The following is a 7,605-nucleotide window of genomic DNA, read 5'->3' on the forward strand; positions in this document are numbered from 1 at the left end:
TAGTCCCATTCCGTTCCCCTAAAACATCATAAATCGGGATTCTAGTAACCTAAACTCTAGGTCAGTACCCTTGACGTTCATTTCCTTTGAGAAGAGCTCCTTGCTGTCCATTTTGATTGAGAAAATTTTCCGACCAACCGGGACCACCCATCCGTAGGACGGGCCCATGGCCACATCCATCACACTTTCCTCACGGTTGCTTTAGTTGTCTAATTGCCTACCACATTTAGTTAGACATGCATCAAGCAGCTTCCTTAATTAGCTAGTTAGACACTGGTTCCTTCACGTAATCTTAGCACTTGACATAGAAAAAAAATGTCAAATAGGTTCCTTTTCAACAGGTTATCTTATTTATCTTTGGAATATATCCATAAAGTCCAGTACGTAGGCTAATCCATAATCTGCCCGAAGGCTATCCATAATCTGTCCGAAGGCTATCCAGCAATCCACACGGATTACTAATCCAAGATTCCGCCTGTAGACTAGTATGCGAGCCTTGAGATCCAATAGTGAGTCAGGTGGGTCTCTTGTGTAGGGCCCGGAAGGCAAGGGATTTATAGCCAGAGCCTCCTTGGCACCCAAGCGTCCTCCTACTCCAAGTAGTGCCCAATGTGGGTTCGTTCCACATTCTCGGCGTGGCTAACAACCCCCTTGGTTGGGGTCAGGCAAACAGTCTCAGGGGTAAGTGATACTGCCTCTCCCTTTAGGCCTTCAACCTGAAGCATTAATTAACTTTTCATCTTTTACTTCCTTGAGCAAACAATGCAAACAATACTCCTAAACTGTTACAAGAACAATCAATCCAGTGATCGTTTATTTGGCCAATTGCTAAGGAGTGAATCCCTCTCTCTGAATACATTCACCATTCGATCTAGGATCAATTGCAACTTGGCAAGATCCCCAAGGGTTCTTTTGTTTGCCCTTTTTTCCTTGGGTTAGGACCATACCCTGTTAACCCAACTTAACCAACACCTTAGGTTTCATAAATCAACAGTAAATCCTAGTGACCATGTCGCTCTAACTTGATTGATCCTTTACTTCTAAGCAAATATATATCTTCCCTTAACTTGGCAATGGTCCCCAAGAAAGGTGATGTAATAGGATGATTACTCATCCTCTTGCAAGTTAAACTTGCGCAAGAATCTGCCAACCTCATTCCAAGGAATGGCAAAACTCTCTTGGGATCAAACCACAAGGCCATGTGATGTTGCAACTTGTTGCATAAGTGTCGCATCTATTCCATGGGATCGTTTCACCCATTGAACGGCGTTTCCTGGTCAAGGAATTATTTTTAGAGAAGAAGAAGGGTTTAGGGTGTCTTCTTACCCAACCCAATCCTAATTGTACTAGGCCGTCAATGTTCGGTCCTAGGGATTCCAACTCAATCCGACTTTTAGCATTAGGCCGAATGATCCTTAGGGTAGAAACCCTAGATCGTTATTTGCATGAGCATCCAATTGACCCAACATTCTGTGAATGTGAGTAGGACCTTCAGGTTTGAGGGTTTCTACTTGGCAACAAGTGCAAAACTAGGCCGAATGCTTAATGTGGTAAACCCTAGTTAGCACTTGAGGTATTTATCGTATCGACTGAACCATGCCTATACGAATCCCTTGTGGGTTAGGTGATTTAGATAATTTGATCTACTTGTCTTGAGACAAGGAAGAGCCATTCATAGAGATAATAAACTTGATCTAAAGGAGAAAAGTAGTTGCAACATGTCACAATACATGTAAACACACGATTCATTGCTTCTACGTACCACTAGATTCGCCGCAATAATCCTAACCTTTCTTGTTAAAATCAAAACGCACGATAATTTTCGAAATAAATTTCATAGAACCTACTAGGACTTACATTCAAGAATCATGCCTACAACCCTTTTTCTAAGCTTTAGAATTTCATGCTTTAATAGAGAGAAAGCATCATTAGTGTTATGCTTTAGTGAGAACACAATTTTTGGAAGAGTTGTATGAGGATGATTGGCTGAAAATAGTTCAATATCTCAATCTCATGACAAAGAAGGTTGAATGGTCTGAAGCGAAATTCAAAAGGATTAAAAGAAAATCTTATAGGTTTTTCTTAACAGACTGATGTTTATGGAAGCATGCAAAGAAAAAGAGAGGAGCTCTAGTACATGTTTTGGGAGATAGGGCTTCTCAACAACAGGTGATGCAGTAAGAGAGGGTATGGCCCCTACACGACATCCACATCTGTGCACGACATCAACTGCGACTGGCCCTTGCAGCGTGAGGCCTCCTCTGTGCCCTACTGCAAAACGCAGACCAGCTTGCTATACCGTCGCATCTCCTTGCCTTCGACGTCCACATGGATACTATCAGCAACCTCCAGCGAAGAGAGCAAAAGCTGGTGATGATTCAAACAGTCCTGACAGCAGCTGTCTTACTGATGAGATTTCCATCAAGACGAGTGTCGCATGCACGCAATCGCTTCCTTGCGGAAGTACTTTCATGAGTGGTTTCAAGTTATATCTAGCAAAAAAAGCTCCTTACAAAGGTCAATCCAAATCGAAGGCTCATCCTCAAGGCCTTTCAATTGAGTCTCTCATCGTCGACTACCTCAAGAAAATATCACAATTTATATTGCATTACCTGTGGGACAGGTATGGTGGGCAATTGATGATGAAGGATATTCAATGGTGTCTTACAGTGCGAGCAATATGGGCAGAAGCTGCCAAGAAAAAGATGAGGAAATGTGCTCAGGAAGCTGGTATGGTCAAGGGAGTGTCAAGCAGAACATGCTCAGAGGATGCAAGCCCTCATCCATTAAGAGTAGTTCTCAGTGCATGTCAAGATGGATGATGTAGTTCTCATTGATTAGAGTATAGAATATACATACTACCCCATATATCGCAACTAGAAAAGAGATGAAACTTTCTTTATACAGTAGTACAAAAGAGGTAAATCCTTCATACACAACTGCTGAAGGTTGTCAACTAGAGGGTAGTATTGTCATTGAAATTTCACAGGACATGATGAAAGGCAAAGGACGGGAGGTGCGTGTGCGCTGTCGTCGTGTTAAAGGCTGAAGGGTCTACCACCAGGGCTTTGGTGCAGAAGAGGAGTTTAGGATTCAAAGTTCAGGGAAGGAAAAATAGATTGGGGTTTAATAAGATCCGAGATTTAGAAATGATTTAGGTACGGAAGAAGAATTCAAGCTTTTTCTCTATGTATTTAGCATACATGAACGGAAGAAATAACTCTATCTTGATTACATCAAATGCCTCTGGATATATACATCATATCATAAAGAATATTTTCAGATTCTCAATTCAATTATGAATATCAAATGCAAGTTCTAATGGTTTTTATTTCAAGTACATAGATGGATTTCAACCCTTTGGAACAAGAATTATGTTGATAGACTCAAATACATTCAAGATTTGCACCAAAGATACATGAAATGAATTGAAGAAGCATAATTTTAGCTTCAGCCCTGTTTTAAAACAGAAAATTCCAGCCCATAACCAAGCTCAAAATGAGTGCATAAACTCATGAAGAAGCTCCTCTAATCATTAATGAACAAAGTCCTGATGAAAAGAGGTCATTTCCTTCCATTACAACCACATAAATATCTTGTTTGCTCATAAAAATAGACAATAACAGTGGGCTGCCCTATTTATGGACTGGTTATTTTAGCCCACAACAACCCATATACCTTCAAAATCCTCACCCTTTTCTTGCCCCAAAGTCACTCAAGTACTTGGGTACAAGTCGGGCTTCATTGGACCAAGAATGAGGTAGACAAAATGAGAGAAGTCGTGCATAAGAGCAGGCTGAATACTTTTCTCTCAGATTTCTCCCTTTTATGGACTATTTCAACATGCATTTTTGTTAGACCAAATGGGTAGAGAAGTGGAGCTCTCACTGTGTTTACATCTTCAGCTTCTGGGCCTGTTGATCTTCAGTTTGCATGCTCCAAAGCATGCACCATAGCTTCAGCTTTCTCCAGTTGTGCTCAGACTGTGCAGGTCGCATTTTGCGCCGAAAAATGCGGGCTGCTCCCTACTCAGGCCTAGGTCACTTGTTGGTCACTTAAGTCTATTACTTCAGGTCCCATGTGAACTTAGTGGACTTTTGGCAACTTTTGGCATTTTTCTTGAGTTCTGACCATATTTTTTCACCTGAATCAATGTAATTTATCATGCAGACTGTCAATTACCTCCAGTTGACCAAGTTGTAGGTTCCCATAGACTTATTTTTCATCAATATACATGGTATAACTGAAAATTATATGCTAAATACAAAAGAACTTATGTAACTAAGTTGGTTATTGGATAACAATGTCTGAATTTTGTATGCGAATTCCTCATATAACTCCCAGTGAAGTTCTTCTGTATTCATAAGAATCCCATGATTTATATTATGAACAGTAAACTCTTTGACATTCAGCCCCTCCTAACCTGCACATCCTTCGGCATGTGCCATTTGATAAGATTACAGGTCAAGGAGGGTCTTCTTTTGATATATCTTCATCTTCATTCTCTAAGTCTTTTTCTTCCTGCATGTCTTCAAGTAGAGGGCTCATATCTAAGTCATCAAGTTCATAAGTTGAAGATTCTCTTCATTTGAAGAGTTTGATTTGTTTCCTGGCTATTGGTATCTTAATCATGGTCTCATCCATTTCAACCAAAGAGTAAGTAGCATTATTATGTACTACTTTTACAACATATGGTCCAAACCATCGCTTGGCTAACTTCCTATGAGCACTATATTGATTGTCCAAGCTGCTATCATAGACAAGTACCCAATCATTCTCTTGAATAGCTCTTGGACGGAGTCAATGATGCTTGTCAAACCTCTTCTTATTCTTTAATCTTGGTGTTTTCAGCCCTTCAATGGCTGTTTTGACATCTTCTGGCCTTCTTTCGAGTTGCCTTATGCACAGAGACAACAACTCTTCTCTATTCATGCCTTCATCCCAAGGTAAGATACTCCATGTGACAATGGATTCCTCAATAGGCATAACAGGTGATTGTCCATATATAAGTTTAGCCAGCATATATCCTATCACTGCACTATGGGTAGTTCTATCAGCCCATAATGCGAATGGTAGCATTTTAGGTCATTCCCTCATCTTTCCTTTGCATTATTTTGCTAAAGCTTTAAGAATTGGTTGATGACCTCTTTCACTCTTACCATTGCCTTCAAGGTTGTAGGCTGAAGTAAGAGATAACTTAATTCCCAATTGAGCAAAGAAATGGCGAGCCTCATCAGCATCCAATTCTCCTCTATTAGCAGTTACTTTAGCAATACATCCATACCTACAAAATACTTCTTCAAGTAAAAATCTACAAATAGCATGAGTAGACTTTGTTGTCAAGGCTTTTCCTTCCATTTGATTTGTGAGATCTTCTCTAGCAAGTACTAGATATCTCATGTTTCAAATTCCTGTAGCCATGGTTACTAAATCAATAACCCATCTATAGTGAATGGAGAAAGGATAGGTAGGCTGAAGCCCATCTCTATGCTTTACCATAGAATACATTTGACAAACATGACAAGACTCAACAAAATGCTCAATGTCTTTATACATGTTTTGCCACCAAAATTTCTCTTTTATTTTGGAAAAACTGCCCCATATGCCTCTATGACCAGCCAATAAGCTTTCATGAAATTCTTGCATGACCTGTCTTTGAGTCTTTTTGTCTCCTAATACACGAACAGGCGCCCTTCCTTTCTTTTTTGCATGCCTCCAAAGGTAACCATCTTTAAGAAAAAAACCATAAGCTTTTCTCTTAATTCTCTTGAACTCTTCATTAGTCCAATCTTCCTTCTTTGTCATAGTGCTCAAAAATTGGCCAATTTTCAGCCAATCATCTGCATAATATTCTTCTTTAAAGTGTGAACAAACCATAACAAAACATTGAACATGTTGTTTACTAGCTGTCCATTGTCCTTCTTTGGTTGTTTCATCCTTCCTTGCTGATGTAAAATTTATTTTAACAACTGAACTTGTTGTACTTGCTGTAATTTTTGTTGTACCTGCATTTTTGACTATTGAATCAACATTAGATTCAGCTATACTTGTTGTTTTCAGATCTGTACTTACATTTACAGCATCATTTATAAACTCCGATTCTTCTTCATCCATCATTTCTTCTTTACCCCTATATTTGGCACGCGAAAGCATATCAGCAACTGGATTATCTCTACCTGCAATATGTTTCAAATCAAGATTTAAGGATTTAATATAGGCTATTCATCTTAGCATGGCTATGTCGGAAGTGGAACAGCTAGCGATCATGCCCAAGAGTGAAAGGCAATCTGTTTCAACTATAACGTGTGCGCCCATGAAGTACTCCCTGTCACATTTTAATGCAATTACTACTCCCCAAAGTTCTCTTTTAATTTGAGCATACCTTCTTTGTCGTTCATTAAGAACCTTCGCTCCAAAGCGGATTACATATATGTTGCCTTCAAGGTCGTCTTGACCAACTGCCCATCCTATTCCAATAGGACTTGTGTCCACTGTGAGTATAATGGGATGTCCATTAGAGTAATTATCCCTCTTTAAAGTGGGGGCTAAAATCAGCATTTTCTTGAGTTTTCGAATAGCTTGAGTATGTTCTTTTTCCCATATAAACCTTTGGCCCTTTCTTAGTAGCTGATAAAGACTTTCAGCAACATGAGCAAAATGTGGTATCCAAATAAGGTAGAAGACACATGCACCAAGAAATCTTCTCACCTCTGAAACATTTGTACATTCTTCCTGCATATTGCTGATAGCATCTATTTTGGATGGACAAGGCTTTCAGCCATATGGACCACACATATGTCCGACCACAAGGACTTCTTTGACTCTAAAAACAGATTTAGCTCCTAAAAGAGTAAGATGGACTTCTTCTAATTTAGACAAGATTTGAGCACAATCATTAATATGATCAGAAACAAACTTTTGACATCCAAGTTCATTGAGTTCTTCATTTTTCTTATGAACTTCACATCCTTTGATTGGAACATCATCAAGAAAAGAAAGAGTTAATTGAGGAATATAATCCCTCAATAGTTTATGCATAGCATTCATCATGTGAGCTACTGAATTCGTAGTCCCTTGAGGTAGAGTACACATGCGGACTAGGCCAAGAGGCGTCTTCATTGTGGTAATGTCTCGGCTTTCCAAAGCAAGCTGAAATTGGTCGTAGCCTGAATATAAATCTCCCATGGAATAGATTGCCCTACCTACAAAAGCTTCAGCAAGCTCATCAACAATTGGCCCTGATCCAACATCTCTAATAGTGACTTTATTGATGGGTTGTAAATCTTGAATGAATCGCAAAGATCCATTCTTTTTAGGTACGGTAAACCATCGGTTGGAATATGGAGCTGAAGATGGCTCCAATATTCGCATTTTTATCTTTTCATTTAGAAGTTCCAATAACTTAGGCAAATGAGCCCTTGGAACCGGAATTGATTTAAGATTCCAAGGAACATGTGGGACGGTAAAAATCACCATTGGTGCCACAATTCTTAGATCCACACAGCCAATTTCATGTGGCTGAAATGAAAAGGCTTTGCCATGATTCTTTAACATCTGCATGAAGATTTGCTTTTCAGCTGGCAAGAGGAAAGATTCTTCACCAAT

This window comes from Lygodium microphyllum, chromosome 12 (genome assembly GCF_053477565.2).
Source record: "Lygodium microphyllum isolate KBCC chromosome 12, Lygodium_microphyllum_v1.1.10, whole genome shotgun sequence".
In the NCBI taxonomy this organism is placed as follows: domain Eukaryota; kingdom Viridiplantae; phylum Streptophyta; class Polypodiopsida; order Schizaeales; family Lygodiaceae; genus Lygodium; species Lygodium microphyllum.